Source organism: Cervus elaphus, chromosome 20, assembly GCF_910594005.1.
Source record: "Cervus elaphus chromosome 20, mCerEla1.1, whole genome shotgun sequence".
Taxonomy (NCBI): Eukaryota; Metazoa; Chordata; class Mammalia; order Artiodactyla; family Cervidae; genus Cervus; species Cervus elaphus.
In genome coordinates, this window is record NC_057834.1 from 46804758 (window position 1) to 46815343 (window position 10586).

The following is a 10586-nucleotide window of genomic DNA, read 5'->3' on the forward strand; positions in this document are numbered from 1 at the left end:
GATGGACTGGTTTGATCTCCATGGAGTCCAAGGGGCTCTCAAGAATCTTCTCCAACACCACATTTCAAAAGCATCAATTCTTCGCCACTCGCTTTCTTTATAGTCCAACTCTCACGTGCATACATGACTACTGGACAAACCATATCACTTCATCTTCTCTTTAAACTGATCTTAAGGCTTTTCCACAAGTGAAGGACATCAAACTTGTAGACTGTCATGAACTTCTTCTCTGTGTCTTCTCCAGTTTAGTCTGTGTCCTAAAATCTGTAGGGTACAAATCAAAGTAAGATACTAAGTGAATAAATAATTTTTAAATATATTTTTTGTCCCATCTCAGTGCTTTTGCTGCATCCTGTTGTTATGTCATTTTCTTCTCTTTGCTGGGCAGCATGTTGTCTTCAGAATAAACTTAAGTCTGATATCCCTACTTTCTAAATTCTTCCCCTGGGTCTGGGTTGTTCTATTTGATTTTTTAAAAAATGTTACTAAACACTGCATTTCATACTTTCACTTATGTATGTCACTGTAGCCTCACAAGAGCTCGTTCCAAGCTGTCAAAGTGACTAGAAGAGTCTATGTGTATATCCTAGAAAACGTGGTGTGCTTGTGCCATCACTTCATTCTTGTCTGACTCTTTGCGATCCCAGGACGGTAGCCCGTCAGGCTCCTCTCTCTATGGGGATTCTCCTTGCAAGAATCCTGGAGTGGGTTGCCATGCCCACTTCCAGGGGATCTTCCTGACCCAGGGATCGATCCCGCATCTCCTGTGTCTCTTGCATTGCCGGCTGATTCTTTACCACTGAGCCACTGAAAAATGGGGTACCTGTCTGTTTAGGAAAGATCTGACAGCCTCGTGCTATCCTTCTGTGTTCATTCAGTTCACCCACATATTGAACAGACCAGGGCTCCAGAGCAGTGTTGGTGGCACACACTTTGACCATCTCTTTGAGTTTTGCTCCTGCAATTGACCTGTGGTTGTATTCCAGATACAGACCATGGTTAAGTTCAAGGTCATAGGTCAGGGATCATGATGATCCAAAGTGAACATAAGTATTGTGTTCAGTGACATAGAAGCTGAGTTTGAGGAAAGAGAGACAGGCAGCCCTGGGACAGTGATGGTCTGAACCAACTCTTCATTTCCCTAGCATCTCTTCCGACCTGGGTCTTGTGAGTCTGAGACTTGGGGAACCCCTATAGCATCCGTCTCTTCAGTTTAGCTGTTGGTCTAACCTGGATGGAGGGTGAAATGGGTGTGACAACAGGTCACTGAGCATTTGTTCATGTTAAGGTAAAAGATACAGAACTGGAACAACTATTTATGAAAGCTTATCTTCCCCACACCCCCACACAATCCTCCAACTCAATGCTTAGTGATAATTGGTATGTGAGATGCAGCAAAGGCTTGAAGGGAACCTATTTTCCGGTTGCTGTGGGGCCTGACATTCTGTGGGAGAAAGAAAAATGTGTCAAATTTCTTCATTAAAAATAGGATGAAACCAAAAAAGCTCACCAGAAGGTACCTGACTTGAGGTCAAATGGGGATGAATTTTGCCATGCTAGCAGAAGTGTATAACAGGTACAGTTCATTGACTGATACCGTGCCAGGCATTTCACACATATTATGATACTTTCCTTTATCGTAATCATTCAAGGTAACATCATTGTAGAAGAAGTACATTAAAAAATTTATTCAACCAAAGTTAAAATTAAAAAAATACCAAATATTTTATCAAGGCAAGTAAGCTATTGCTTTGTACTTTGTAGGTAGGAGAATTCTATTGTGTTTATCCTGCCTTTGTCCCATTTCATACTCCTCTTTTTCTCTGTGACCTGACTTTATTCCTAGAGCCCTACCTTTTGTCAACTGAACCATTTCTATGCACTGAGCAATAGCAGAAGTGAGGGCTGGGCCCTTCTAAAGGCTCCCTGAGCGCTGACATGTTTCAGGACACCAGACACCGTCTGGAGGCAAGAGCAGCCCGTCTGTCAGATTGTGTGTGTGCTAAGTTGCTTCAGGCGTGTCCGACTCTTTGTGATCCCATGGACTGTAGCCCTCCAGCCTCCTCTGTTCATGGAATTTCCCAGGCAAGAACACTGGAGTGGCTTGCCATTTCTTCCTCCAGGGAATCTTCCTGACCAGGGATCAAAACCGTGTCTCCTTCACCCTTTCCATTGCCCTTTTAAGGCTGACGCAGTGCCTTAAGAGGCTAACACAGGAGGGTAAAGAAAGTCTCCATAAAACCCAGAGAAGAGATTTTTAGAACTCCTCTCTGGATCCTGTCTGGAGTCACAACTGAATCAGAAGATTTTAAGTCTTAGCACTTACTAGCATGTGTATAGTTAATACCTAAGTCACTAAATTTAAACTTGACCTTCGATTTGACAATAAAAAGAAACAAAAAACTGAGTCTCTTGCATGTCCTACATTAGCAGGTGGGTTCTTCACCACTAGCGCCACCTGAGAATCCCGTCTGTTAGAATGGGCAGCTGCTTTCCCAGCCCACTGAAGTTAGCAGGATGTCCCAGGACAGAAAGGGATCACTTCCCTTCAACTCAAGAATTTTTTCTATCAGTGACTGTGCTCTACTGGGCCGAACTCTCCTGAAATTGAATGCTCTTGCCAACTTTTTGGTTTCTTGTTAGGTGGCTTGAGTATTTATAGAATTTTCTAACAAACATCTTTGTTGAAGTTTGCATTTATAGCAATGCAATTTATTTTTTAGAAAGTGGCAGCTTGGAGGAGATTGGTCCCATCAATGAGCAAACAAGGGTGAATTTAGCTTTCACTCAAAACCAGAATGAATTAAAAATTCGGCCTCTCACTTTCCTCAAGGTGGATGGTCAGCTGCCACAGGCATGTGTCCCCAAGGACTTGTGTCTCTGCTGTAACCTGGACAAGAGTAAAATGGGGTTAGATGGGCCTAGTCCTTCAGTTCTAGAGTCTCCCTATAGTTCTCTGCTTTAGTCACTGGATTGGAAACACCCCTGTGCTTCTGCTCTGTCCTACTTCTGTGTTTGGGTAAAAGTTATACACCTCAGTGTGTTCTGTCCCCAAGCTGATGATTGTAAGAGTCACCCCGGAGAGTTAGCACCCAGACAAGTGCACAGTCCTCTCCTGAAGCAACTGTGGTTCAGCGAGTTGAGGTGGGACCTGGAATCTATTTGTTAAAGGCACTCAGGTGTGCACTTAGTTTTACCCACTGATATCATTGACCTCCCTCATGATTCGAGGGGATGATTATTTCATTTATGGTACTTCTACTGTTCAAAATTGACTGGTGCCAAAAACATAACTCTCTGCTGCTTTGCAGTTGAAGAAACTGAGGCACAGAGAGGGTCTCTAAAGGGCCAAGACCCCCTTGCTGTAAGTGCTGGAGCCACACCCGGGTAGCGTCCCTTCTACTCCGAAACCCCAGACCATATTTTCCAGTTCACTCTTGTGTCAGATTCTTCCAACAAGCTGTTTCCTTCACCTATACTGCATTTCTACCGAAAACTTCCCCAATGTATTAATAATTTCTCACTTGATACTGTTTATCACAACAGATATTTTTCAGAGAAGTCTATCATTACCCCGTGATGCATATTTGTGACTTTATTAAAAAGCTGAATATGGGTGTGGGTAACTTTTCTATCTTTCCTCTTTCATTCATCAGTTTGTGTTCTGTTTACTTACACCAGTATAGTGTCTTAATTACTGTAGTTTTAACCTGAGTTTTGAAATCTAGTAGAGTAAATCCTCAAACTTAATTCTGCATCTTGGCTAATTGAGATACTTTGATTTCCACTTACATGTTATAATTCGCCTGCAAAACTATACCTCCCCCCAAATGCCAGCTGTAATACTATTCAGAAGAACAAGGATTTAATATTCTAAAAATATTGTTTTCCAATCTATTAATATAATGTATATTTCTGTTTATTTAGGTCTTCTTTAATTTCTCTTAGCAATAGATTTCAGGAGTCGTCAGTATCGGTATTCTTCAGCATTAAATGATCATGGATGTTTCTCTCTATTATGTTTTACTGAATTTCATTTCCTAATATTGCTGGTATGGAGAAACATGGTAGATTTTTATATGAGTCCTCTTGACTGCACCATTTAAAAATATACAACTAAATGCATTTTGATAGATGTATACACTATGGAAACCACAGCCAGAATCAAGATGCAGGGTGTTTCCATTGGTCACAACTTTCCTTGTTCCCCTTTGCAGTGCATCATGCCCTCAACTCTTAGCCCCAAGGAACCATTGCCAGTTTAGATGAATTTGCCTTTTTAACAAATTTATACACTGGAACAGTATACATACTCTTTCTTGTCTGCAAATTAAGCACTCAACACATAGTTAAGAGATGATGTGCGTAAAGCCTCAAAATTATACATGCAGAAGAATATTATTACCATCTCTGCTTCAGAAATGAGTCCCATTATCCTGGCCCCTGATAAGAATGAAGATCTCTAATTTTCTCCAAACACCATTTATCCACCTTATTGCACACTTACTTGGAGGACATCCACGTGTGGGCGCTTCCACGTTTCAGGCTGGGGGTCTAGGGCAGAGCCTCAGGGTCTCATCATCCTCCTCCTGGAATTGGTGCTCCTAGCAGTATAAGCCAACTGGATCCGTCGTGTGGATCTCCTCGGCAGGTGCACAAGTTCACTGTGGACTAAGTTACTCTCCTGGTCCTTCCTGCTCAGCTCAGGTTGCTCCTTGAGAACTTTCATGATGCTGTGCATTCCTCACTTCCTATTGAACTTTCCAAGCTCAGCTTGCCCTTATCCTCACCTCCCTTGGCAAACAGCTCCTCGACCATTACCTTGCTTTTCTCTGGGTTTTCTCATCCTCCGAACCTGCTGATTTCCTTTCTTCCATCCCCTCTCTCCTCTCTGTGTTTCCAGTGTGTGGGCCCAGTTGAGGCTCCTATAGGAGACACACAGTGAAGGAACCAAGATCAGGTCTTGGCTGCAGATCCCAGTGCACGTTTAACATACATCTCAGTCTCTTATGCACTCAGAAAAAAATCAGCAGGAAAGAAATTTGGAGAATTGGAATAACCTTCTCTTACGGATGGGGAAACTGAGGCCCAGAGAGATGTGGAGATTTTGCCTAAATTCCCACACCCTGAGGCAGCATAGCTGCCGCACAAACCTTGACCACCAGTTTTTGTATCCAAAAGCACCAGGACCCCATGGCTAAATTTCAGGGGACATTTGATCAAACATACTTCTTATTTTCCTTCTTAAAATAAAAATACCTGATGGACATTTCCCCAAAAGAATTTCATCTCTTTTCAATAGTCCTGTATTTATAATTGGCATTTCTTTCTCCAGGGTATCTTCCTGACCCAGGAATTGAACTCCGGTCTCCTGCATTGCAGGCAGATTCTTTACCATCTGAATCACCAGAAGCCCAAACTCCTCCCAGTAGTCCCATATTTATACTGTGTTTACCAACTGGTTGGACACAGTGGGACCAAGGAATGCATGAATGTTGAATACGTCACAGTCTGTATTTTAAAATTAGATGTGCTTCTCTGTAAAGCATCTGGCTCCTGTGCTACAGGCCATGTTCCTGAGAGCCAGGCCTTCTCTGGCCCTTAGTCAACCCTCCACCCAAAGTCTCTTCAAGGCCTGCCACATAGAATATTCAGTAAATACTTGTCAAGCAGATCCATACTAGTTACCAGGAATCACTAACTCTTACTGAGGTCTTCTGGTCCCTACCCGATTTCCACCGATCCTACCCTGTGTCTATGTGAAAACAATGAAAGCACAGCCCTGGTGACAGAAGTCCAAGATGCAAATTCCAACTCCCCCAAAATACCAAGTCTGCTTTGCATGGTGATTTCATTCCCCTCTTTGAGCATATGGATCTCATGTATAATGGAGAAGAATGTATCATGTAAAATGGAGAAAGTAGTACTAACCTTGATGATTAACTGTGATATCACACAGGAGACAGGTCCCAATCCCTGGGTGCTGGCTGCACAGTATAGGAAATCTACACCAGAGACACTACAGGACCTGTTGTAAACTTGGGGATAAGACTCGAGAAACTGCATTTCAGACAAAAATTCCAGGGAGGTTCTCATGAAGGAAAAAGCCCCAACATTAAACAAATGGCCGAGAATGAAGACCTTGAAATCCTAGCAGCAACAGGCATGACTCAGCTAAGTAAAACAAGTCCCTTGTCAAGGTGGCTTCTCAAGGGAAAATGTCTTCTTTATAGCATGGTGCCCAACCCTGCCCAACCCCACTCTTTTCCAGGACAGAACTGGGCAGCAGTGGCCAGTGGTACATGATGAGACCTCAGGAAGTGAGCATAACTGGAGACCTATCCTCAGGCTCCTCCATGTGCCAGCTTCACTCCAAACCCACAGGTAAACACAAAGCTGAGTGGGTCAGCCTGTGAAATGAAGTCTCATTTAGGATCCATCTCTTTTCTACCAGGGCATCCTCCTCCATTTCTCCTCTAGACCCTGCTCACAGAGTGAGGAAAAGGAAGGGCCCTAGCAGTGCCAAGTCCTTCCAAGTGCACCCCTCATTCTCCCCACCCCGGGCCTCGGGGCGGAGCAGGGTGTGAGCGAGTCAGTGACTACCTCTGTGCTCTCATCACATCCTTCTCAGTCCCTGCACCCTAGTTCCCTCGCAGCCCACTCTCAGACCCTTCCAGAATGCCAGGTGCCAACATTCACAGAACATCTTCCATCATCAAGAGTTATAACAGAATGTGGGGCTGTTTCTACACAGATCCTAACCCCATGAACGTGTCCTGTGTACCAACCCAATTCAAACTCTCCTTCTAACTCCTAGCTCCCTGGTCTCCACCTGGTGAAGAGGCACATCACACAGGTGAATGCTGGGATGCAGCCCAGTTCCAACAGAAGAGAACTGGGATTCTCAGAAAAAGGGTGTCCTCAGTTAAAATGAGGCATTTGATGGAGTCTGTCATTAGCACCCCACCCACTGCTCTTTCCTGCATCTTTTGTTCTTTTCTTTGGAGTGTTTTTTCCAACTCTCTATTCAGCTGTCAGATTCCTACTTCAGTGCCATACAGACAAAGATAATGTCATACTAGAGATGGTTTTATGCAAACACAGGTGCAGCCATTTATGGAGGAGTAGATAATTGTGACTGAGATTGAACTGGCACTTCCAAATCAGGGTTGCAGGAAGAAGAGCTAAGAAAAGGCATTTTAAGGTCTGTTTGCAAATAACAGGACATAGAATCAGCCAATCTCCTTTGGAAAAGCAAATTCACCTGGATTACCTGCTGAAAGGACTGGAGATGGCAAGTATTCAAAACTTTAGCAACCAAAGGCAATGGCCTTGATGAGGCAAGGGATGGTTAGTTGAAACATTAAATAGCAGACATCAGTACAATCATTTTTGCTCCCAAAGACCACATCACAGATCTCTTTGGCAAAGTTGAGGGAGCTTTCTTCCTTCCATAATAAAAGTGATTTCAGGGAATTGTTGAGAATCAATCATTAACCACACAGGATGAGTTGACATGAGGTACTAACAGTTTAAACTTTATTTATTTATTATTTTTGGCTGTGCTGGGTCTTCATTGCTATGCAGGACCTTGCTCTAGTTGCAGCAAGTGGAGGTTACTCTCTAGTTATGGTGCACAGACTGCTCATTGTGGTCCCTTCTTTTGTTATGGAGCCAGGACTCTAGAGCATATGAGCTTCACTAGCTGTGGTGAACGCATGGGCTTTGTTGCCCTGCAGCATGTGGAATCTTCCTGGTCCAGGTATCAAACTCATGTCCCCTCCATTGGCAGGCATATTCTTAATCACGGGGCCACCAGGGAAGTCCATGAGATACCCACTTTTACCTTAGGCCTTCTCTCTAAGGGTGGAGGAAGAGCATTGTTCCTTGTGAAGGAATGTTCAGTCAAGGGTCAGTGCAAGGAGAGGAATTAAGCTTAATTGAGCTCCTCCCTAGTACCCTCAAGTCAACTGAGGCAAAGTTAACACCTGTCTAGGGTCTAGACCGAGAGCCACAGCCTTGAGTTATTTTTCTAGACAATGGGAAACGCCTTACACCTACCAGTTGCCCAGGTAACTGGCCATGTATTACAACTCCCTTACACATACCCTGTATGGGAGGAGGCCACTGGGGCTTGCTTAGCATCACCTGTCCTGTGTTTGAAGCCAGTTTACTCTTCAAGCAAGCTCACCTAAACTTCTGGATGTCTGTGTGAGAGAGGATGGTGATCTTTGGGATTTTGCTGGCCGAGCCCCACCCCCAGTGTGGGCCCCACGAGTGACCAGGGTGCTCCATCCCCACCTCCTCCTATCCTGCTAGGTGGCTTGCAGGGGCTGACCTGCTAGAGGAACATCTTGGTGAAATCTGGAATCTACCCCAGGGCCTAGAGGAGTCCATCTGCATTAACAACCACCCACAGGAGCACCTGGAACACAGGCTCAGCTCCTCAGGCCCACGGAAGCAGTAGGAGAGGCCCAGGGCCTCCTATTTCTGGTCTATTTAGCGAGAATATATTTCCTGGCTTCCATTTCCCAGAGATTTAGTTGGTGTGGAGTCCTAGAGTCTGAATTTTTCACATAAACACAACCATATGTTTCTGATGTGGGTAAGCTGTAGATCACCGTTTAAGACCTATTGTTCTATAACACTGAGTCAAACCCATATATAAGTTTGTTCTCTTTTAATTAAATATCTTTAATTAAAAAGTAGATTCGTTGAACCACAAATTAACATGAAGATCTTCAAACATTCCTTGGAAAATGTCCTTCGTTACATTCTTTTGCCTTCCAGAATTAAAATCAAGCACTCATTCCACAGTTAATTCCTAGTAACAGTTGAAAAATAAAATAAGCAACAACATGAACAAAAAAACTCACCACCCCTACCACCAATTACAAAACGATCCTTCAAGAGACTCAGCCCTGAGGAAGAGCAACATGCCCCCTTTTTGAAGTAGATGGAAAGACCTCAACTTCTGCTTTTTACACTTAGCTAATTACATATTTTCCATCAGCACCTCTGGCTGTCACTATAGAGGAACTCACTGGCAGAATCAGCAGAATGGGTGAAAAGTCAGCCAAGATATGAACTATTATTTTAAGATAAAGTAGTAAAATTGGAGTATCCTTTGCTGTGTGGTTATTCAAGCATCCCAGAAATTTTTCCTTCATCCCAGTGTTGCTGGGGACTCTAGGAATTGATAATATAATCAGTAATTAATGGAGGACTCAAGTAATGCTTTTAAAAAACTTCATTTTGTGGACAAAGATTTTACAAAAACAACAGCATATGAATCATGTAAATTTCAGACCTGGTCAGGATCAAATCACAAATTACTTTTGGGGAAAATTCCTAAAAGCTATTTTGTGTTTCACCCTTTGAAAGGTAGTGCTTCACCCTAATTTTAAAAAAAAAGTTGCAAAAAAGTGTATCTTTAAGATGGAGTATTCTGTAATGTTTAACTTTTCATAAATTATATTATTTCCCTCTACATGATAGAACCCATTCTAAAACAAATGAAATCAACCTGTGTCATCACCAATGTCTTCCAATTTGCTGTAAATGAGAACCACGTTGGCGACAACTGTGCAGGAAATAGGGTGAGAGTCCTTGAGGGGAAAAAAATAGAAAGGAAAAAAGACACTTAATGAAATGCTTCAAAGAAGTACCAATATTTCTTGACCTGTCAGTAGACAACCTGCAGGCCCATACAGGGTTCATTATGTCCCCCATCTTATAACTTCTAAAGTGAATGTAATAGACACATTGAACTGATGTTCTATGTCTGCTCTAATAAGTGACCATGAGTTTAGCCTCTGAAAAGAACACACTTTTATTACCTTAAAAGAACACACTTTTATTGTCTCCAATTTTGTTGGAGGCCAACAAAGTTCTCATTAGACTAAAATCAAAATGTCAACAGGACTGTCTTACCTTCTGAAGGCTTTAAGGGATAATATGTTTCCTTGTCAATTCTAAAGGAGGAGGAGGGGAAAACAGAGGCAGAGTAAGGAGGAAGATGACCAGAGCCTGAATGGCAAAGAAAGTTCTAGTCCTGGTCCCAGATTAGCAGCTGCTCTCTCTTGAACTTCTCCTGACCTCATGGTGGACAGTTACACATGCCCAACCACCTCTTTCATCCTCCAACCCCCTTGGTTCCCATAAGAGCAGCCTCTTATCACATCCCCCTCCAGCCCCCTTCCATGCTCTGATTCTAGGGATTTTTTCTTTTTTGCCTAGGTCTCCTTAGAGCTAGCCACAGATTTCTCACCAGCACCCAAACCCTAGTCTGTGGCTCTGGAGAGTCCAAACCACAGAAATCTCCCAGGAGAAGAGGAAATGCAGGCCACATGTTCTCATGGGGTCACTCTGCAAAAATCTCAATCTGGCTGTTCAAAACATGCCAGGTTGATATTTGGGAAGATGCAAAAACTGTTTACAAAAAAAAAAAACCAAACCAAAAAACCAACTCCTTTGTGCAGGTTATTGTTACATGGAATAACTTATACTATAAAACCCTAAACCAGGTGATCAATTCTCATTCTAAAGTCACAGATAAGCCTTAATAAGGGAAAGCAGGCTGTGAG

At 43.0% G+C, this 10586-nt stretch overlaps 1 non-coding gene across 1 annotated transcript; it reads left to right on the forward strand.

The window, feature by feature from the left end:
* The first annotated feature begins 2172 nt into the window (after positions 1–2172).
* On the forward strand, positions 2173–2295 carry LOC122678569. The gene has a single exon (XR_006336223.1). It is a non-coding gene; the product is annotated as a small nucleolar RNA SNORA26 (small nucleolar RNA).
* Positions 2296–10586: the final 8291 nt, after the last annotated feature.